Source organism: Mchenga conophoros, linkage group LG18, assembly GCF_057382185.1.
Source record: "Mchenga conophoros isolate Kocher_MC1m ecotype Shallow Benthic linkage group LG18, M_conophoros_male_GT1.1, whole genome shotgun sequence".
NCBI classification, from domain to species: Eukaryota; Metazoa; Chordata; class Actinopteri; order Cichliformes; family Cichlidae; genus Mchenga; species Mchenga conophoros.
Window position 1 is genome coordinate 34,351,080 of NC_140543.1, and position 22,699 is coordinate 34,373,778.

A 22,699-nucleotide genomic window follows, 5' to 3' on the forward strand; every position below is an offset into this window, starting at 1 on the left:
CACCCCACAAGTGGTACCCCAGATACTGTACCTCCCTCCATCCAACTGCACACTCACTGTGCATCATTGCTAACTAGCTAGCAACAAGCCTCTAATACAGTATAGTAACGACTAATAGCAAACAAATTAACAACAGAGTGATGTTAGATGTTGTAGAACTATAAGATGATTAGCAGTGTTTCTTTTTCATAATAGCATAATTTAACGAGTCGTCAGATGAAGTAAACCCATCTGCAGATAAAATGGAGTGTAAATAAAAGTGTAGGGGGGCATGTTCGTGGACATGTCCAGCAGGTTTGTGGGCAGGAGCGTGACACAGCCAGTCCACCTCAAGTCACTACTGCAGAAACTGCCTCTAAAATTATAACATGGCAGCTCCCACAAGCAAGAAATTTTAGGCTTCCTTTTTTGTACAATAGGAGCCAGGTGCAGCCAGGTCGTCCGTCTTTTCTACAGTCATTGGTCCTTGCTAAGAGCGAAAATTATGCATAATGCAGCTGTTTTCATCCAGGATGCAGTTTCTACTATACCACTGTGCTTTTGTCCTCTTGTGCAAAAAAGTGAAAAATAAAGCTATGTCCATATCCATGCTGTAGACTGTGCCACTATTATCCACACAAACTGAATTCAGCTAACTGTAGAGCAAGTGCGACTGGAAGCGATAAGCGGGTTCCAGACAAGCAGAGTAACAATTCCAAGGAATTTGATTATTGGGAACTGGTTCTCTACAAGAACGATTCCCATCCCTAACGATGTTAGAATTAACACGTTTTAGGAGAACCTGCCCTATTTAGCTTACCTCTTTCAGGTATATTTATTAATTGTTTTATTCTTTTGGTTTGTTTTTAGAAAAATAAATATGTTTTGTAAAATTCAGTCTATGACTCTTGTGATTTTTGTTCTATCCTTTATATGATGCAGGAAAGACACACAGATACTTTTCTGAGACAAGGCTTATGGAGCAAATACTGCAAATACCTCAGAAAGCCCCATCTGATTCTGCATAAGGACAGCAGACTCCAGAGCATGAAGTATAACTCTTTCACAAACATTAAACATCTCGAACAAATGAGTATCTGCATAGAAACCATTTACAAATCATAATCAAACATTCACATGTACACTGTTGTACACAAGCAGATGGAACGATTGAATTTAAGATGAGTTAGGAAATATAATATTGGACATTTTTATCCCATCTTACATATATAACATGACTGAACACAGACAACAGTGCTGCTGTAGGTAAATTAAACCGTTCTATTGCATGCCATAACATGTGATAAACTTGGTTAATAGTAAAAATTAATTAGATGTTGATTATGCAGTTACGCAATATTTCTTTAAAGTTTATTGACTATGGGTTTAATTCAAAACGCTTAAGGTTACTTGGCAAAGGTGTCTTTGTGTCATTAGCATTCATCACATAAGTTAGCACTGGTGGTGTTGATTTACATGTTAATATGTGTTTACTGTGCTAGTGTTACTTTTTTTCCTGTGTTTTTCCATTGCCAGTATAACCTGATGTTTTATATGGAAATGATGAAATAATTTGTGCCCACATCCATTTAAGGGCTAAAAATGAAGCCAAAACCAAGCTTGTCTGCGTTTAAGATTTCACCAACATGTGAATATCGCCAGCAGACTATAAACAATTATAGCTCACCATTAGCGGTTTTGGCAAAGAAAGACAGACAACCATTTAGTTTATCACTTAAAAGAGCAGGTGAACAACTTCATTTAAATTGGTTATATGTCTGTGTGTTTACAGTAATGAACAAGAGCTCCATTGCATTATACTCAATACATGAAAATGATATACCTCACGCATAATTTTTGTGTACCTCCAAATTTATACATAAAGACATTTCTATGATAAACTGATACAGCAAAATGAGAAATTGCTGCATATAGTTTAGTAGAAGGCTGGAAATGGAGTCTCTGCTCAAAATTACATTGAATAAAAACCTTATCAACACACTAAGATTCCTGTTTTCCTTTATCTTAACCCTCAATTCTCCAAGTCCCTTTTCCCCCGGAGTTAAGTTTGTTGCAGTAACAAAATTGCACTTCCTTTCTGTTTCAAAATAAAATACACTTGATTGTATTTACATAAATGTATGCTGTATCAGTATCAGAAAAAGACTCAAATATTTTGGACTGATTTTGAATTATTGATTGCAGTAGTCACTGTTGGTGTCACATGGTTGCCAAAGGCTAGATATGCTGTTTAGGGCATTTACACGTTAAAAAAAAGCAGATCTGCATTAGGTATATATGAAACAGTTCGAACACATGTCTGCCTGGAGGCTCGTATATAACGACACCTCTGTCAAAGGATGACCTGAGGATAGTACAAATTCCAGAAAGACCCCAGTCTAATTTTGGTAGGTAAGCCATATTAATTCATTAAAACTTGCTGTAACCCGCCGGTCTTCCGGTGTCATTCTGGCTGCCTGTTGGTAATTTATCGTTTGCGGACGGCTGTCTTGCGCCACCCGTGCCCCCACATCCACGCTCACGCAAAAACGCACATCCAAGCGAGTCACACACATACACACACATTCCACCGGTGACTCTGTAGTCATCGCTTTGCTTCCAGATACCGACGTGCTTTTGGATTTAGCAGCCGGTGCGTCCTTTCAGCGATGGTGTAAGGAGCTGCCAGAGGTAAGATGTGCTTTAATTGATAGATTCAGGTTGGAGCGCGTGACAGGATACAACAGTTTATCAATACATCCGCTACCTGTTTTGGAATGAGTCACACCGGTAACAGAACGATACCCGGTGATACCTTTAGACGCGCTTCGTAATGTGACAGCTGTCATTAACAGCCGTATGCTTCACATTTATTTTGCCCTGAGCTGCAGCGGCGTTAATGGAAGATCCAGCGGCAGCCCTGAGAACGTGCCAGGCTCGCGCGTGGGAATGTATGCTGCTGTCGCCTTTCAAATTGTCGGCTGATTTGAGGTGGTATTGCTCTGTTCTTAAGCTGTCAAATCCTTAACATATTTTGACGAAAATCTTCGATGTGTTCAGCAGAAATCGGTTAAATGTCTCCACGCAACGCGTCATCAATATCAGTGCAAGTCAAAGTTTGTGGATGTGATCGGCGCCGAGCCGCTAGCAAAGAAAATAGTGCTGACAAGAAGCCAGTGGAGCTAAAGAGAAGGTGTGTCGAAATTTGAAGGATTTCCCCAAAGAGATTGTGAATAATAAGCTAGGGTATTGCGGGGGGGCTGTGGGCTTCAAAAGACACATAACGAATGACTGGACATGTAATGTGGCTTTCGCTCCGTGCCAGTCAGACATAACTGATGAAGGAATACCTCGATGCTGTTGGACTGGATGTGCCTGTGCAGACCGCACTGGCACAGCTGGATGGAGGTTTTTGTGGAGAAAAGCAGTCAAGGTTACGTTGGCCGAAAATGAGCTTATCTCGACATTAAATGCAAAGGTTGATGAGATGTCAGACGTGCTGTATGTTGTATGTTGCAGTCTCATGCGGGGATGTACGCACTGTATCTTCCGCTCCAGTGAGGAGTTGTGAGCTCAGAGGAGCTATGTCAGTTGTCGCCTGTGGCTGAGGATGAGAGGACATGCAGATCCAGCATGTTTCTAATTCAAGAAGACCAACTGGTAGGCTAATGATAACAGTGTGGGCAGTGTGAGTGTCAGCTCTGAAAGGATTATTTTATCGTGATTATTCTCCCACACAATGTGGAAATCTCAGTTATGCAGTACAGTCATTTCTTACAGAAGTGACTTAGACAAAACATCAGACACAAAATTTAGTTTACCCTCTCTCTATTTATACATTCAGCATAAGAAGAAAGCGTTGATATTCCACACAATAACACATTGTAAATGCATAATTATCTGATAGGGAGGGTGGAAGCAGCATTTGCTATTCATTGGCATTATTAACAAGAATCCTGTGACAGTGTTTGTAATTGTGTAATGATTTCAGTTCAAGGCGTTTTTGCAAAACTCAACACAGTATGAGGATGTGCTCCAGCTTTATGCCATTGTACATTAAACGTTAGGGTTTTATAGCGTCCAAGTCCATTAGAAAGGTTGATTTTGCACCAGAATAAAAAGCATTTCTTTTAAACATAGAGTAGCTGCAGTGGTTAGCAGTGTTGCCTCACAGGAAGATGGTTCCTGGTTCAAATCTCCTGGGGGGGGGGGGGGTTGCTTTTCAGGTATTCCAGCTTCCTCCCACAGTTAAAAGATGTGTGTGCTTGGACAATATTTTCTTTATCAACTTCATTAGTTTAATCACATCTTGAGCCTTTAAAAATAATAATATACAAAGTGAAGACTGCTCTTTTTTTAAGTTAAAACACATGTAAATGCATATTTATTGGCTGTCCCCGATCTTGTTCTCTTGACCGGTTGTCAACATATTGAAGCTAAAGAAACTGAACTTTAACACTAAAAGATGCCCTCTGCTACCCTTCGTGATTAACTATTACTCTGAGAGCCAGATGTCACCAGCACCAAGACAAATACAAGCAAGTCCTGTTACTAAGCAGCCATGTTGAAATACATCTTTGCTCATATTTGGAAGCAACATCTGAATTAACTTTTATTTCAGTGGTCAAGGAGACATAAAAACTGCATATACAGAACATCCAGCAAAATATGATCGATGCTTTCGTTTTAGAATTCTAATCTCAATTCAGATTTCTTTGAGTGACATGCCACTCTGATAACATCTCTGCTGCTACCCAGGACCTGCTCCTCTAGCAGTGGCTTGGATACACTTGGCCCTGTAACAGACATAACAGTCCACAGCATTCAATGGACACACATGCAGAAGTTGCAGTAAGCTGCAGGACCTGCAGAGAGATATTTTATTTCAAGTAAACATGAAAATAATCAGGCAGACATTACGAACACATTTACATATAAATACATATTAGCCACCTAGCTTAATCATTTCTGGCATAGAAGGACCCTGAAATGTACGTCATACCTTCCTTGCACAATAGTAACTTCTTAGCTTTAAATAAATGATCTCCCCTGTTGGTACTGCAACTTCTGTGTGTGAGTACATTTCACGCTTTGGAGAGGCAAAGTGTGAAATGGACACAGTGGACTGGCGCGTCTGACATGACATGCTTTGCTGTGATATTGTGTTGAAACTGTACCAATGTTGAATAACGTGGAATGTCATGCAGGCCATCTACTAATCAGAAGTTTAGTGTTTGGATCCCAGTCTGCATGCCGACATGCAAACCCCCCCACATAGTAAGGAGGTCTGGCCCGGATGTGGTATCAAGCCGGCACTGCTGGCTGACTTCTGACATGATAAGACGTATGCCATCCAGATATGGGCTAGGCCTGGCATAGATGGCACTGTTTATGTGATGGCATGCCACATCTGGCTTGATTGTGCTTTGGTTTATGTGGCCCAGGCTCATAGAAAACAGGTCTGGCCCGGATCCAGCATCAAGCTGGCACTTCTGATTGGCTGGTGTCATGGCAGGGTGTATGTCAACCAGATGTGGGCCAGGTCTGGCAATGATATTTATGTTCCTATTTTCCTATTTTAGGTAGAAGACCAAAATGCCATGTTGCAATACTATACTGCTATGGTAGCCAACGTTTCTAATGCAGGTTTGACAGGTTTGTGAGTGTACACTTTATCCAAAACCTAGTGAGGGTTTACTCATGTGTACCACTGGTTGGCTGTAGCTCAGGAGGTAGAGCAGGTCACCCACTGATCGAAAGGTTAGTGGTTTGATCCCTGGGTCCTCTAGTCTGCGTGAATGTGTGTGAATGTAGTTAGGAAGCACTCAGTTTAGAGAAAGTGTGTGAATGTGGCATGTTGAATAGAGCACTTGGAGTAATCTGGGAGACTAGAAAAGCGCTATATAAGAGTCAGTCAATTCACTGTCTGAACAGAGTTTTTTCACGTTACTTTTGCACTGTTTTGCATGTTCTGGCGCATGTTGTTATTACATGGCTTGATTAAGGTACACATTAGACTGACATCTGATGCCAGAGCTGAAACTGTTCTGGGCCAGCACAGGGCCAGCAGTGTGTCTGCAACTGGCCCGTGGGTGCACAAAACTTACATAGGCCCACATACCGCAAAGAATGACGGCCCTTTGGTGGCCCACATTTGGTTTGCCAGATGTGGCCCACACATGGACCAGCACAGGACCACCAGTGTGCCTGCAACTGGCCTTGTGCTGGCCCATGTGTGGGCCACATCTGGCAAACCAAATGTGGGCCACCAAAGGGCCGTCATTCTTTGCGATATGTGGGCCATGTGTAAGCACATTGTGTGGGCCAGATCCAGGCCATACCAATTTTGCTATGTGGGCCAGGTTTATCTCTGACGTGTCTGCTAGAGTATGAATTTGTATGAATGTGTTTAAATTGGTGAATGAGGCATACGAAGCATGTGTGCTCAGGTAGAGTAGAAAAGTGCTTTACAAGAACCAGTCCATTTACCATTTAATTTGATATTAAAGATATTTCTCTATATAAAATGGCAAGATAACTTGAGCAACCTATCATGTAGATTTACTGTCAAAATCTAACATACTTCACACAAATTCACATTTAAGCTTTACATTTCCAGTTTATCGGCAGGTCTTGCTTTAAAAATAACCTCTCATCTTCCTCTCCTGTCTTCTCTTACTCATTTTTTTCTCCATCTCTAAGAGTGAAGTTATCACACATGGCAAAACCCCCCTCAAAAAACAGAAAACCAAAAAACAAATGACTCAAATGATTCTTTTAAGTGCCATGATCACAGTTGAAATCTGCATGCATGACTGCATGACAGTCATGCAAGCCAACGGGGCCTTGTGCTGACTTAAGTGCCTCCATGATCGAAACTCAGGCTACATCTATGGGGTGGCTGTAACTCAGGAGGTAGAGCAGGTCATCTACTGATTGGAAGGTTGGGTGGTTCCCAGTATTCAAGTAGCCAAGTGTCCTTGGGCAAGATACTAACTCCATTGGAGTATGAATGTGTGTGAATATTAGCTTAAGAGAACAAAGTGCTTGGGTGAATGCAGCATGTATAGAGTGCTCCAGGAGAGTAGAAAAGCGCTATAAGAATCAGTCCATTGGCAGCTAGAGCTCGAACAATAAAGGAATTCTAAGACTGTTATCTATGCACAATATTTTGTGATTAAAAATTATATAAATTGGTCTAAATCTTTTCAGACAAATGGAAAACAAGCAAAGTGTGTTTTCGGGTAGTATGATTTAAACATTGTTTACTGTTAAAGGTCAAGGAATACCTGTTGCCAACAGGGCTGTTGAAGAATGCCTTCTGGTGCACATCATTAATCTCAAAACATCACACAGAAACAAAATTGTGTGATGAGTAGTTTGAAAGAAAAACCCCATATTCATTTGTGTTTTGGAGATGAACTAAAACTTTTGTTTTTGGACAGGGATGGTGACAGAAAATCTTTTTCCAGTTCCCGCTAACCTAACTCACTCAGCTGTGTTTGTGGATGCAGTCAACAAATCACAGTGACACATTACATTGCAGTGTCCTTAAGCTCTTACTGCTGCGTATTAAGAGCTTAAAAATAGCTAAAATTAACAGTCTTTCTTGTGTTGATTACCTGCGAGCATTGTGCATTGACCAGTCACACAAATGCAAGACAAGTTGCTGTGGGGAGAAATCAAATACATACTGCTGTCATAAACTATAATATGCTAGCTGAGATTGACGCTGTATTCTCTTAATCTATCCTTGCTCTGGACACATGATCTGTTTTGTAAAGAATGATTTACAGTGTGGATTCTTACTAATGCAGGTTTGATTTGGGTCTGGTGAACTCAAAGCTCACGGTCAGAATCTGTCACACAGGGTAAAGTGGAAGAAGCACAGCCTTGAAATTCTTTTTCTTATATAGTCATCATCCTTTTTTCCCCTCTTGCACTCTCTGCGCCTCTCTCTTTCCCACTAATGCACAAATGGACGTAAATGTCAGAATCATTTGGTCTAACCATGTTTTTGGTCATCATTTCAAAGTCCTAGCCTGTTCCCATGTTATTTGGTATGTCTCTCATATTTATCCTTGCAGTCAATGCAGCACTCATTCGACACAATGTGTTAGAGGCAGTAAAGTGTGTAGTAATGCAGAACTTTTTCTGAGCATTATCAAGCTTCTCTGTTTTTTCCAAGTACTTCCTGTGACTCACGTTCAGATTCATTTCTCTTTTCTGTGACTGTTAAAGAAACCTCAGATGAAGTTTGGATGTTCAGTGGCCAGTTTAATAAGTAAAAGAAAAGAAATGTGATACAACACTGTAGCAAAGCTGACAAAGAGTTAGAGATCAGTTGAGACTGCTCAAAGAAGTTTCACACTCAAAAATGACCCCATGTTATTTGACTGTTATTTAAAGCCTATAGTGTATATAGTTCTGTGTTACATCTTTAGTCTTAGTTCAATTCATTACCACAAAATCTTCTCTTCATTTTGGAATTCAATTCAATTCAATTCAATTCAATTTTATTTATATAGCGCCAAATCACAACAAAAGTCGCCTCAAGGCGCTTCATAGATACAGAGAAAAACCCAACAATCATATGACCCCCTATGAGCAAGCACTTTGGCGACAGTGGGAAGGAAAAACTCCCTTTTAACAGGAAGAAACCTCCGGCAGAACCAGGCTCAGGGAGGGGCGGGGCCATCTGCTGCGACCGGTTGGGGTGAGAGAAGGAAGACAGGCTAAACACATGCTGTGGAAGAGAGACAGAGGTTAATAACAGATATGATTCAATGCAGAGAGGTCTGTTAACACATAGTAAGTGAGAAAGGTGACTGGAAAGGAAAAACTCAATGCATCATGGGAATCCCCCGGCAGCCTACGTCTATTGCAGCATAACTAAGGGAGGATTCAGGGTCACCTGGTCCAGCCCTAACTATATGCTTTAGCAAAAAGGAAAGTTTGAAGCCTAATCTTGAAAGTAGAGATAGTGTCTGTCTCCTGAATCCAAACTGGAAGCTGGTTCCACAGAAGAGGGGCCTGAAAACTGAAGGCTCTCCCTCCCATTCTACTTTTAAATACTCTAGGAACAACAAGTAGGCCTGCAGTGTGAGAGCGAAGTGCTCTAATGGGGTGATATGGTACTACAAGGTCATTAAGATAAGATGGGGCCTGATTATTTAAGACCTTGTATGTGAGGAGCAGGATTTTGAATTCAATTCTGGATTTAACAGGAAGCCAATGAAGGGAAGACAAAACAGGAGAAATCTGCTCTCTCTTTCTAGTCCCTGTCAGGACTCTTGCTGCAGCATTTTGGATTAGCTGAAGGCTTTTCAGGGAGGTTTTTGGACATCCTGATAATAATGAATTACAGTAGTCCAGCCTGGAAGTAATAAATGCATGAACTAGTTTTTCAGCGTCACTCTGAGACAGGATATTTCTAATTTTAGAAATGTTGCACAAATGGAAGAACGCAGTCTTACATATTTGTTTAATATGTGCGTTGAAGGACATGTCCTGGTCAAAAATGACTCCAAGGTTCCTCACAGTGTTACTGGAGGCCAAGGTAATGCCATCCAGAGTAAGAATCTGGTTAGATACCATATTTCTAAGATTTTCAGGGCCGAGTACAATAACCTCAGTTTGATCTGAATTAAGAAGCAGAAAGTTAGCGGCCATCCAGGTCTTTATGTCTTTAAGACATTCCTGCAGTTTAACTCATTGGTGTGTGTTATCTGGCTTCATGGACAGATAGAGCTGGGTGTCATCTGCATAGCAGTGAAAAAGTATGCTATGTTTTCTAATGATGCTGCCTAAGGGAAGCATGTATAATGTAAACAGAATTGGTCCTAGCACTGAACCCTGTGGAACTCCATAATTAACCTCAGTGTGTGAAGAGGACTCTCCATTTACATGCACAAACTGGAGTCTATTAGATAGATATGATACAAACCACTGCAGCACAGTACCTGTAATACCTACAGCATGTTCTAATCGCTCTAATAGGATATTATGGTCGACAGTATCGAATGCTGCACTGAGGTCTAGCAGGACAAGCACAGAGATGAGTCCACTGTCAGAGGCCATAAGAAGATCATTTGTAACCTTCACTAAAGCTGTTTCTGTGCTGTGATGAGCTCTGAAACCTGACTGAAACTCTTCAAATAAACCTCTGCAGATGATCTGTTAGCTGTTTGACAACTACTCTTTCAAGGATGTTTGATATGAAAGGAAGGTTGGAGATTGGCCTATAATTAGCTAAGACTGCTGGGTCTAGAGATGCTTTTTGAGTAAAGGTTTAACTACAGCCAGCTTGAAGGCCTGTGGTACATAGCCGATCATTAGAGATAGGTTGATCATATTTAAGATCGAAGCATTAATTAATGGCAGGACTTCTTTGAGCAGTTTTGTAGGAATGGGGTCTAAAAGACACGTTGATGGTTTGGAGGAAGTAATTATTGAAGTCAACTCAGAAAGATCAATTAGAGAAAAAGAGTCTAACTTAACATCAATGGTACTAAGAGTAGCTGTAGATAATATTACATCTGTGGGATGATTATTGGTAATTTATTCTCTAATGATAAAAATTTTATTTGTGAAGAAGTTCATGAAGTCATTACTAGTTAATGTTAAAGGGATGGTTGGCTCAAAAGAGCTCTGACTTTTTGTCAGCCTGGCTACAGTGCTGAAGAGAAACCTGGGGTTGTTCTTATTTTCTTCAATCAGTGAATTTAGGGCCAATAGAACTCGTTTCCATTAAAGTATATCACACCTCGTCCTCTAGGGTCAAAATTGGCCCCATGTGGTTTAATTGTTATTTAGAGAATAGAAAGGTGATACTTCACCCAATTTTGTTACACTTCCAATTACAGCTTGTTCAGACACATTAACACAATTTCTTTATGCCATCTGAAATTTGCCAATAAGACCTCATTCACATGACCTTTTTTGAGTAAAAATAAATAAAATCATCAAGTATTCTTATTATAGTTAACAATCAGAGTGACTTGCTTTGATAGATCATCACAGACTGATATAAGTAGATGTTGAGATAGGATGCTGGTTTTAAACCACTTCAATTTTTTTTAACGGCTGCACATTATCACACCTGTTGTCCTCCTGGGTTAAAAATGACCCCGTCTGGTTTCGCTTTGTATAAGGCATAAAGTATTATCACCCACCTCTGTGTTTCAATTTTTTGTTCAACTTTATTCCAGCTTGTTACCTGACTTATGAGATGTATGCATTGCATTTTTGGCACATTTTTGATGTTTTGAGATCACTCTGGCGAGGGCAGAATTTGCACCCTCTGCTTTTGGGTGATGAGCCAGGAGGGGCAGCTAGGCAAGGAAGGACTGGTTCTCCATAACCAGTCTGGCTGCTGCTGGTGTGCGGGGAATAGCCTGTCAAGTCAAACTTTATTATAACAAATCACAGTGCAAATACAGTAGTTCAAATTCTGAGATCACTATAGAAGGAAGAGCAAAAGAAATGTAGCTTAATGTCGCTTGATGTGAGGTATCACCAGTTGTTGCCCAAGCTCCTCCATGAACAGTCTCCTTTGTATACCTGAATGTTATACAGAGGATTGTTGCAAATTATGCAACAATCCTCAGAACGGTGAAGAGCCAGTCCATTGTTCTGCGACCGGAACAAAATTATTTTTTTTTCTCCTGTACATCCCAAAAGGTTGATTCTGTTCATCTGGACGAAGCGTTTTCAGTGGGAAAAACCTTTCGTCAATCATCCAGGTGACTTCTTCAGTCTCAGCTGACTGCAGGTTTCCCCAATCTTATAAACAGTACATTTGCATAATGACTGAAACCAGCCCACTGAATGAACAATGGGCTGGGAGGTCAGTTCCTGGATCATTAATATGCAAACTGTCATGGCCACTGATCAATGGCCATGAGTAGGGATGGGTATTGATAAGATTTTAACGATTCGATTCCTTATCGATTCTCTTATCGATTCTTTTTTTTAAAAAAGGAGAACACTAAAGTCGATTAGCTTAGAACTGTGTTTTATATCTTCTCTTTGAACAAGATAGAAATTTAGGAGTAACATGGCCTTACAAACCCAACAGTGAGATCTTAAGAGATCCAGCCTACGGCTCTTCAATGGGGTGTCACAGGGTCCCCAGGAAAAAAAATGTATATGTAAAATAATAAAATAAATATTCTCCTGTAGCAATAACAAAGTTTAACATAAATTATTCTGTAGCAATTACACAAGAATATCCAGTAATGTCCTGCCTACAATTAAACACACTCACTTACCAAAGTGAAATCGGGGGCATCTGCTGTGGCAAATGGGTGCAAGCCTTTGACCACAAACTTAGACACTGCTGGGTGACATTCGTCTATCCTGGCCTGAAAGGAGACGCTACCGGTAGACTGCAGCGAGAACTGCCAGCATCTGAGCCAGACTCTGTCTCTCTCATCATGGTTATCTAAATGCAACGCACAGTAATAGCAGGTTTTGTAATAAGGTAAATCGCGCTAACATAATATGCAATGCTAATTGATTAGTTACCTGCAGTATTAACGGGAGAGGACGTGGAAACGCTACCGCTGCTGCTGGGTTGAGCTTCGCTAGTCCGGAGCGGATCAAAAACACGACATTCGTTGAAAGCAATCGCGTGGTTTTTTGAGCAAATGCTTTTGCATATTCGTAGTGTTTCCTCCCTTTGATGAAATCTCTACTTTGCAAGTATTGCAAGTTGCCCTGTTGTCATCCTTTCTCATAAAGTGTAACCAAACTTTTGAGCGTTTGTGCCGCTCAGGCGCCGTGTTTCCTACTGGGTAAAAGACGCTACTCAACGTGATGACGTCATTCGGGGCGACTGGAATCAATAAGGGAATCGTTTTTAAAAGTGGCAAACGATTCCAAGGAATTGAAAGAGTGGGAACCGGTTCTCAACAAGAACCGGTTTTCGATACCCATCCCTATCCATGAGTACCATTTACAGAGAGTTGGGGAATGGCTGCAATCACAGCATTGTAAGATGGCGAAAGATGTACCCTTAGGCCCCCTCCTCGATTCAGAGATGGTCTTTCCCTTTTCACGTAAATGGCCTCCTTGACTCCGCCCTCAAACCAGCGTTCCTCCCTGTCTATCATTGAAAGAGTGTCCACTGGCCTGTAGGTGTGAATAGACTGTAGAGTCCTGGCCTGACGAGGTGGCTCTTCTGTGTTATGCCATCCTCTTCGCCAGAGGTTGTTTGGTTTCCACGATGTATAAATCATGGCAGTCCTCCTGGCACGTAACAGCGTACAGTATATTACTCTGTTTGTGTCGGGGGACCCGATCCTTGGGTGGACCAGTTTTTTGGCACAGCGTGTTTTGGGGTTTGAAAGCCACAGAGATGCGATGTTTAGAAAAAATGTGTCTCAACTGTTCGGATACTCCTGACATATACGGGATCACTACAGGTTTTTGCTTAGGTGGCGGTTGTCCTTCTCTCCTGGATCGGCTGGACCTTTCTTTAGGCGCCTTCCCAGCTTTGACAAAAGTCCAGCTGGGATAACCACATTTACTCAGGGCCTTCTTGGTGTTCTTCTGCCTCCCTGGCCGCTGTGTCTGTGGGGATGGTGTTCGCTCTGTGTTGTAGCGTCCTAATGACACCCAGTTTATGCTCCAGTGGATGATGAGAGTCAAACCTTAAATACTGATCCGTATGCGTAGGTTTACGGTACACGTCAGCTTTTTGCATATTTGCACAGCCCATTGTTCATTCAGTGGTGCTAGTTTCAGTCATTGTGCAAATGCCCTGTTTATAAGGTTGCAAACCTGCAGTCAGCTGAGACTGAAGAAGTCACTGGATGAGTGACGAAAGGTTCCTCCCAGTGATGAACAGAATCAACCTGGGTTTTACTCACCTGGATGATCGAACATGCATCAAGACTTCCTCCTTTACAGTTTCCACGTACAATGGTTAAAATGGCTTTATTGTAACCATTGAGTATAGGTTGCCATGGAAATATTAAGCTATCTGCATGTAATTCACTGTGAGTTTTTTTTTTTTCTCACACGGTGCGAATTCATAATAAATCCTCCCCCGCACCCGAAAAACTTTCTACCCGGCACACTGCGGCGAGCATGCTTGTTTAAATGCGACCAAATATGGCAACAGCCTGAAATTCCTGCTGTGAAATTATTCCACCAGATGAAAAGTCATCCATTGCAAAATGAAGAATGTTTTAAACTCTGCATGTCGGTGTCTCCCCACACACTAAAGAAAACGTTAAATAAACCAGCTGTGATACCTGTGACTGTTCTTGGTCAGTCGTATTTTTTGTCACTGTCTAGGCTTTTGTTTCTGCAATTTGAGTTCATCACATTTTTTATTTTATAATTTTATAAACAAGAAAATGTTGAATAGTTGATTTGAATGAGTATACCAGTGCTATTTTAGCCACTATATGTTTGAAAATAACATTTGTTTTTGGACATGATTTAACATCTGAAGCACCACTGGGCTTTCTGAGCTTCCTGCTCCAAAATGAATAAAGTATTCCTCTGCAATTACAAACTCTGTGTAAACAATATTGGTATCAAAATAAAGCTAACACTTTCATCAGAGTGTAAATATTACAGCAGATGTTAAGTGACTGAGGCTGGAACATAGAAATGCTTTAACATTTTTTTCTTTGCCTAATTTAATTTAGGATGTTATTGCATATACCCACTTTGAAAATATGCATCAGAAGACAATAAACTCCAGAAAACCAGGAATGAACATGGATATTATTTGTGCAAAGACTGATGCTGCTGAAATGAAACAGTGAAAAATGAGGTTTTAAAAACAGAGCTTTAAAATGTTCTGCCAATGAACAGTGATAATAAAAACCGAGAGGGGCCGACAGTGATCACTGACTTTTCTTTTTAGGGGCTTATTCAGATTAAGTAGAACAAGATACAAAGCATTAAAACATGTTAAAAACACAACAGCATTAATAAACGCAGAGTAGGTTGGAGCCACAAGCAGGGTTCATATGTCATCACTTAACAACTAGATTGTGTCCAGTAAAGGAGCTACAGCGGCTATTGGCGAGAGAAACAGAGAAAAATAGCATGTGCAAGTTTCCATGTTATTGTTTTTCGAATTTGAAATATATTTGTAGTCTTCTTTTGCGGCTGGAATTTTGGTCGGGTATGACGAAACTTGCAGTCTTGTAATCGGTGCGATCTCTGCTTTTAGACAATGTGGCGTTTGCTTGGTTAAATGAAGCTGAGTGAGTTCATGGCTTGGTTGTTTGTGTTTAGGCATATTTTGTGAAATTATGCAACTGCTCTTTTAATTGTTTGTTGTTTTCACTGTGTTTGGTTGGTTGTTTTGTAGAAAAGGTTTATATGAGCTTTTAGTGGAGATTCAGAGGTTTCTGTGGATAACACGCATGCCAAAAGACTTGACTTCACGGAGTCGATCCGTGAAGTCAAGCTCAATCAAAAGTTCAATCTAAACTACAGCTCACCCCCTGATATGTCGGGGAATACATACATTACCAGTCAAAAGTTTTAGAACACCTTCATTTTTCCAATTATTTATTGCAGTTCAAGTCGTTCAAGTCCAATGAATAGCTTGAAATGGTACAAAGGTAAGGTGTGAACTGCCAGAGGTTAAAAAAGAAAGGTAAGGTTACCCAAAACTGAAAGATAATGTAGATTTCAGAATAACTATACCAGAAAGCCTTTGGCCACAAAAAGGAAGGAAAGGCAAGTACAAGGTGTAAAAGTTTCTGATCCGGGAACCTGTGCAAAGATCGTTAACGGCTGCAGCTGATAGTTGCTGACAGCAAATCAACACACGGGTAGCGAGAGCTGTCGGCCTCACATCGCTGTGGCTGCTGTAGAGGTCTCCTGAGTCACGTGACTCCACTACAGCCTGAGCTTCTCATTGTGCCTTTCTACCATCACAGACATCCTATGATGGAGACTGCAGGCTGATAGAGACCAATTTGTGCCTTGTGACATGGGCTTTACTTTCAAAAACACCTGTCAGTCTGGGCTTAACTCCACGACTCCACAGGACCCTGGGTCTCCTAACGTGCCCCCCGACAAATAGTCTTTTTATTGGGCTATTTAAAATTGATGAAAATCCTTGTGAAATATGACGTCGATAAGTTAATTTTACAATATTTCCCCAAAAGAGTCCATTTAAGTACTTGTCATATAGACTATAATTTAAGCCAGTTCAGTGAAAAAAGGGCCTCACACTACAGCAGCGTTCTCAAATAGTGGGGCGGTGCGATGTCAGGCGGGGTGCGCGTAACCCGGTGGAACATGCTTTTTTGCCATACTAGAATAAAGTGTAATTGCACATCCACCACAGTAGGTGGCAGTGTTTTTTGCACCAAGAATAGAAGAATAGTAAACAAACCATCAAGCAAAAAGGAAAGATATTTAACAGTGAAGAAAAGAAAGGCAGAGATAATGAGACAAATGAGAAAAGGAACTATGACGAAGCATATGTAGAGCTTGGCTTCACTGTGACTACAGTGCGAGACGAGGAAAGACCGCGGTTTCAAAAAATGTTTAAAGTTTGAATAAGGATTTAGGTTTTTTCTTTGTTATTTCAGGCAAATTGATGCAAATTGGAGCATATCTCAGTTGGGGCAGGGATAGCTCAGTAGTTAAAGTTGTTGCCCCATGATCACAAAGTCAGGGGTTCGAATCCACTGAACGGCTACCCTTAAGTACCCCTGAGCAAGATACCATCCCCACATACTGCACCCCGGGCGCTGCACTGGTGGCTGCCCACTGCTTCACTGGGTGAATGGGTTAAATGCAGAGGAATACCCATATGGAAAAGAAATAGTAAAAACTTATAAAAGACTTGCATAAGATGTGGCTTACTTCATATAGTGAATCATATAAGGCTTATATGATTTACTCATGAAAGTGGCCACTTTCATATATTGTTTTAGTAAGTATCCAAAACGTACAAGTTTCACACAAGACAGATACAAACTTTATAAGATTTATATATCTTTTCCATATGAGTAATTTCCCTACGGGGACTAACACATATACATTATTAAATGTAGTAGCAGTTTAGAGAGTTGCAGTACTACATGCACTTCAAATCTTTACTGTTACAGACTAAAAAACAATGTTAATAAAGTTATTCTTTGTTTTAAGCTGATCCAAATTTCTTTCTCTCTCTTTTTTTTATGTTTATAAGGATACAATGTTATACGGAGATGTAGTTATAATAACAATTTTATAAACAAATGATACTATTTGTAGTCACGGGGGAGAGTGGTGGGCGTTTTCCTCTTCCTAAGAGGGGGCATAACAGAAAATAATTGAGAAGCACTGCACTACAGTGAGCTGGAAGGCAGAATTTGTCCTGGGTCACTGTGTCGCATTACTGGTGCCTAGGCATGGAACTAAGCACTTTCAGCCACCAATTAGTCTGTGTTGCATTATTTGACAGAAACCTATACATACATACATCTTTGGAGAAGGTTAAAAAAAGCACAAGTGTTGTACAATAGTAAAACAGAAACAGTTAAACAGTTGCATTTAAAATCTAAAAAGTTGTAGAGTCACCCTTTTGAACTAAAATAATTAGTACATGTACAAACTAGTACATTTTTGTCAAGGTTAGGCAAGAAGGACCCAAACGGAGGACTCACAGGTGCTGTGGAAATTCAAAACAGAAGCATAAAACACACAAGGGAACAAACATGGGTATTACAAACAGACAACCTGACAAAGTCTGAAGAGAGATAAAGGTTACATATATAAACAAATACAAATAGTTAGCAAATAAAACAGGAAGTAACAAATCACAGAAACATTTAACACAGAGAGGACATACATGAATGTATGACAAGGGGAACACGGAATGAAACACAAGGAGGGGAACATGGGAACAGAAAAGGGAGATGAAATATAACGACACAACTAAGGCTACGGTCCACATGTACACACAGCTGTTTCTGTGGCTTTGGGCCTTCCGTCCACTTGTAAATGAGAATTTTAAAAAGATGATTTTCGAAAACTGTGTTTTTGTGTTTATGTGTGGACGAGGAAAACCGAGATTTCAAAGCCTTTTTTGACATCATGCTGTGCGCCACCTTATTGTTTACATGAGATGAATTTCTACAATGGCAGATAGAAACAAAATACTGTTACTGTCAATCTACTGTCTGCACTTTTTCACGTTTTCTTGTGTTTTATATTCCAGTGTGATATTGAGGAATAATTCCACTGTCTGTCCATATTAGGACTCATTTCTGCTTCCATGCACCATCTTTGTTTACCTTTTCCCTCCCAGGCTTCTAGATTTCTGATTGGTCAACATTCCTACACAGTATGGATTATATCGCCACCTGTTGCTTTGGCATGTTCTTAATAGCGTTTCACTTTGTTTTTTGCGTTTACATGTGAATGGTTTTTTTTTTTTAAACAAAAACGGAAAATTTCAGAAAAATACCCGTGCACACGTGGACGTAGTCTAAGACACACCGAGGGCGAGGGAGTGATATGCACAGAAACGTAAACACGGACGAACAGACATGGAGACAAAGACAAAGGCACAAAAGGGACCTAATAGACAAGAGAACATGAACCAGAATTTACCAATAAAATCAGTTACAGTAAAAGGGCTAAATTCAATAATAAATTATAGAAACTAAATCATTACTGCTCAAGGAACCAGAAAAACGCAGTTAACTCAAGGAGCTGGGTCCAATGACAAGTTCTATTTAAGAAACCGAACCATTGAATTTTGTTTCTGGTGTCCTTGTTTAAAAGTGTTTGTTTGTAGGTTTCTCCTTTTCTTGTAAAACTGAAAAACAACAAACATATTTGGGCAAAAGTGATTCATGGTGTCAGAGAGAATTCCTGTGGGTAGTTTAGAGCACTTGGTTTTGGTGTGCTGCCTAGACGACACATGTCATGTGAACACAATGAGTGGCTTGACACTTAAAATGTGATGCAACATGTTCTATCTGAATGGCTTGTTACTCATCCTCTGTTATTTCTACTCAATGTGCAATGTTCATTGTCCTCAGTAGATTTAATAATAATGTTTCTTTTTGTTCTTCCAATGTGTCACGTTTGGCTGATTTTATGCATGGCTGCCATCTATTGTGGAAATTTGGAATACTGAAAATGCATTTTCAGAGTTTAACAGTTAATGAGCCACAGACCTAAATTTACTTTCAGTGAGTTATTCACTGGGATTTTATTTAAAAGAAATTCCTGTTGTTGCTGGTTTCTGCTTCCACATTCAGCAAAAACCAAAACCATTTTGTTCTGCTGTTTAAGAAATAATAAAGGTTCACCTATACCAGCGGTGTCCAAGTCCAGGCCTCAAGGGCCGGTGTCCTGCAGGTTTAACCACTTAAGCCCCACGCCCTGGGTACCGGGGGCAAAAAGACGTAGCATCGTTACTGTGATCCTATTGGCTCAAACGATTAAAATGAGGTGTCAATCATGCAAATTGACTAAAAGAAACCAAAGTTACGGCCCCTCAGAGTTTAAAGGGCCAGAGGCCAATTAAACACATGGCAGAAAAGGGCCATTGCCATGTAAATATGTGGTTAATTCTTCAATTCTCTTTGAGGCCTGGAATTGGACAACCCGACCTATACAGTTGCTTATTCTTGAGCACTCGGACTAATATGTTGGGTAATGTTCTTTAGTGTTTCCAATCTGTACATCGGTCATTTGTTGACTTTATGCACCTTTAAGGAGGAAAGAAAATTACATGCATTGACACCATGGGGAAAAAGAACACATGCTTAATCATATTTTCTTCTTTTGGCTGCTCCCTTTAAGGATCACCAAAGTGGATCATCTTCCATCTTCCTCCATATCACCTTATCTCTAGCATCCTTTGACTACATACATTCCTCAGAGGAAGCTGCCTGCTTAAGCATAAACATATATCTTCTTTTGTTTTTTTGTTTCTACATCAGTACATCAAATCTGCTTGTTTACTGACCAGCTCGTACTACATGATCAGGAGATGACCAACCAAAATTGGCACGCAGGTACATTTTGTGGTTTCTTATCTTCATTGGGTATTATGACATTCAAAAAGAAACCATTTGTAGTGTCTTATAAAAGGAATACTTCATTTTAATTTTAGTGCAGGACATGTATGAGGACAGAGAGACAGTGGTGAGATGTGTGGTAGGAGTGGGGATGGATTTTCCCTGCTCTGAGCCCCTTGTTGTTTGCAGTGCTGATGGACAGGCTGACAGGTGATGTCAGGCTGGAGTCTCTGTAGACTACGATGTTCGCATATGACACTGTGATCTATTGTGAGAGTAGGGAGGAGCTGAAGGAGAGTCTGGAGAGGCGGAGGCATGCTCTGGAGGGAACAGGAATGTAAGAAGCAAGTGTATGAATGAGAGGGAGACAGGTGTGACAGTGCTGGGAGTGAGGGTGGACGAGTTTAAACACCTCAGGTCAGCCACCCAAAACAACAAACAGTGGACAAGCAAGGTGAAGAAGAGAGTGCATGGAAGGGTGGAGGTGTTGAAGATGAGTTATTTGGGGTTATTGTGACAGAAGGATAGCAGCAAAAGTGAAAGGGGGGACTTATAAGATTATAGTGAGACCATCTATAATGTATGGTTTGAAGATGGTGGCACTGACAAAAAAGACAGGAGGCAGCTGAAGCTGTTGATTGGGAGGGAGCTGAATAAACAGGATTAGAGTACATCAGAGGGACAGGTTAGGTTTGACAAAATGTTAGAGAGGCACGGCTGAGATGGTTTGAACATGTGCAGGGAGGGAGAGTGGAGGATGAAGCTCGAGCTGCCAGGGAGGAGGGTAGGAGGAAGACCTCAGAGAGGATGGATGAAGTGAAGGAGGACACATGCCGAGGGTTAGTGTGACAGAAGAGGGTGCTAGGGTTAGGGTGAGATGGACACAGATGATGTAGTATAACTACAATGACTACTTGGCCATCGATTTTCCAGCTGTCTGTGCCTATGTCTGCAACGGAGTATAATCCAGGCTTAACAATAGGATTTGTAGAGCTTAACGTTTTGCTCTAGTTTCAGCTGAATGAGTGCATACAGCTTTTTAAATAAAGCTGAGTTGAGTTAAAAGTAGTAAAAAGTTGCAACAGCGATAATAATGGTCACAATGATATTCATAAAAATTACAGAAGAATAGATAATTTCCAGCATTGTTCTTTGTGGGTTTTTCTCATTTTTCAAGCCATTCTCCTACTATCCTATTTTATTCAGTAATCTTTACTGCGTAATTGGCTGTGGTGGCTGCTGCAGGACAAACAGGTCTGGGTGCTCTTTATCTGTAGTGAGTTTAGTCTGTCTGCTGTTGACCTCTGCTGGTATCCACGTCTGTTTACTGGAGAAGGCTGTTAAAAATTTGGGATATCTCAGGCCCTCCAAGGTATGGAGGCCTATCTCCCCCCACCACCACTCCCCTGCCGGTGGCAGATGCCCTCAGACATCGGTGCATTGGTGGTTCTTTGTGTCCGGGGATGGGCGTCCAGGTACACACCGGCTCACTCCTGGTGGCTGCTTGTCGGGGCCTGGAGCCTGGGGCTCGCTCGGGCCACTTCGGAGGTGGGGTACCCCCGGCCTCTCGGCCTGGGGCTCGGTCACTCAGGCGCAGCTGGCTGCCGGCGGAGCTCACGGGCACGTCACTGCAACCCCCCCTGGCTTCTGCTCCGCGGCTGCTGAGCGACCCCTCATCTGGGACTCTCCTCAGCTCTTTCTGGGATAGTGTCACGGCTGCCCCTCTGTTGGTCTTCCTTGGTCTACTTTGCTCTTGGGGCCTCTGGATGTCTGGAGTTTTGATCTCCTCCATACCTGCTTCATGCCCTGGAGGACGGGGCTGTGGCCCCCCCACACCCTCTAGCAGATCATTACATGAAGGAACCTTTTAAAAACAAGCGCGTCCATGCTTACAGGTGTACACACGGGTGATCACACCCACAAACTACACCCTTTTTGGCTCCTACCTCAAAGCACACTGTGCGCTGTCGATCCTACACAATAATGTTTAATATTTAGTATTTACAGTTATTCCCATAGATCATCGTAATGATGTTGTTTATTATATTACTCTCTTTTTCTTTGCTTGTCTTCTCTTTTTTCTTTCTCAACAGGTGATCCAGGTGATTGATAGATGTATTTTTTGTCTGTTTGTTTTGTTGTTTTTTGCCCTTTATCACCGTCCCTCTTCCCCGCTCTTTTTCTTTCCCTCTTTCTTTCTCCCTTTTCTTTTCCCCAGTCAAGTCTATCCCGTGTTCAGCAAATGAAAATAAAATAAATAATAAAAGCAAAGGTGAATCAAATAGACCATTACGGCGAGGCTGGGATGGTCCATTTGGTAAAGTAAATCTGTTGGGCATCTTTCTTTTCCCTTAGACAACAATTCTGATGGCTAAAGATCCAAACGGGACAGGCAAAAAAACCCAAAAAACGTTGTGGAGCTGTATTTTGTCTTGCATTTTTTGTCAGTTATATCATTATCGCAAATGTTCATATATCGTATTCCTATATATCGTGATAAATATTTTTGCCCATATCGCCCTGCTCTATTGTGGATGGATTATCTCAGTTGTTCTCCTGACTGAAGTTTGGTCCGTTTACAACATCCTGCAATGCGATTGCATTTCTCCCTAACCATCAGGAACCCTCACGTTAACTTTTATCGAGTGAAAAAAAGTTAGCGTTCATCCTCCAGCTTCACTGTGTTTATGTTATGCTAAAAAAGTCACTACTGT

The 22,699-nt window shown here is 41.1% G+C and overlaps 1 protein-coding gene across 2 annotated transcripts in view; it reads left to right on the top strand.

Annotated features, from left to right (window-relative positions):
• Nucleotides 1–2,530: 2,530 nt before the first annotated feature.
• The window catches only part of LOC146554249 (disks large-associated protein 1-like), a 164,818-nt gene continuing 144,649 nt past the window's right edge, over nucleotides 2,531–22,699 (top strand). For both annotated transcript variants that reach the window (XM_085253284.1, XM_085253285.1), the window contains exon 1: nucleotides 2,531–2,670. The gene's annotated coding sequence lies outside the window, so the exon portion shown is untranslated. The remainder of the gene's footprint in view (nucleotides 2,671–22,699) is intronic.